At 40.5% G+C, this 1,238-nt stretch overlaps 1 pseudogene; it reads left to right on the top strand.

Annotated features, from left to right (window-relative positions):
- The first annotated feature begins 369 nt into the window (after positions 1–369).
- Positions 370–1,238, top strand: part of LOC138035491 (uncharacterized) — a 2,144-nt pseudogene continuing 1,275 nt past the window's right edge.

Below are 1,238 nucleotides of genomic sequence, written 5' to 3' on the forward strand. Positions count from 1 at the left end.
TGGCTGACTTCACAGAATCGACCAGTTGCCTGTAGCCGCTAACTAGACAAAAAACCTAACAATCTAACGAAACAAGCAGGAGGTTTCTTCCAAGCTACAATAAGATAAATGTAAACCGAAAGCGAAACCGAGCAAACAATACGAAACCGCCAGCGGTGCTGTGCGCTCAAATGTGTGTTGAAACTATTTCACAGGGATTCACAGCATGAGATAATGCATAACTTAAAAATGACACACCCCAGTCAATAATTAGGAAAAAAGATATTGTACTGGCAAAATTGGCGCGAAATCGCGTTTCACCTTTCTCGCGTGGCTTGATTTTCACACTCAATTAATTGCATGTTTCGCTCGCTCTACTATCCCTGGAAAATGAGGAACTATTCAACGGTGCGAAGATAGATATATTTTTTTATAGTACGGTTAGCACGAGAAAAACAAACTCTACAAACTAGAGATTTTTTTATCCAGCCAGGCCCCGCGTTGCAACATAATTTCCCAGCAAGCGTGGTGGTTATAAAGACTTTCCAGCAAGTTAAGTAGCGAATGTTCAATTTCCCAGCCAGCGCAATTCTGCCCTGTAGAGCGGGTATTTTGCAGAGCGGCTCCGTTGGGTACTCCTGGCTTTTAGGCAAAGAAGTCACCACCCCGTAATTCATATGCCCAAGATACCGGGTTTTTGTAAGTTTCTTTTTCTGTCAAGTGTGATAAAGTTTGACAATGAAATGAGCGTCAAAACAAAGATCACAATCGCCCAACTCTTGTTTATGCAAAGTCAAAATTTACTCTCCAAGACGTGTACGACGTGATTTATCACCAGGTAATTCCATCATTTTGGAAATAGCAGCTACTTTATTATTCATCTGCGTCACAAGTTTTCACTGATTTTGGGGCTCATTTTGTTGAAACTCAAGCACGCTTCCAACAGGCCTGTGAACCCTTCCTGCTTACAGAGCAATACTAAAAAACTTCTCCCATATCACATTTGAACCTTAAGCTCGAAAATTCAATACACAACATGATATTATAATTCACAAAGGCAGAAAATACCACAGAATCCTTTTCCAGCGAAAATTTTATTGAAACAAACAACATATTTGCTCTTAGAGGCAAAAACCTCTTCCTATTTGATTGCGTGCGTGAAGACAAGAAACTCAATTGTGTCAAATTACCATGTACTTCAGGTAAATACTGCTCACTTTGATTTCGTCTCGACGGGCGATAGATTGTTGTCGAAGTCC

The sequence above is a fragment of the Montipora capricornis genome, chromosome 2 (assembly GCF_036669925.1).
Source record: "Montipora capricornis isolate CH-2021 chromosome 2, ASM3666992v2, whole genome shotgun sequence".
Classification (NCBI taxonomy): domain Eukaryota; kingdom Metazoa; phylum Cnidaria; class Anthozoa; order Scleractinia; family Acroporidae; genus Montipora; species Montipora capricornis.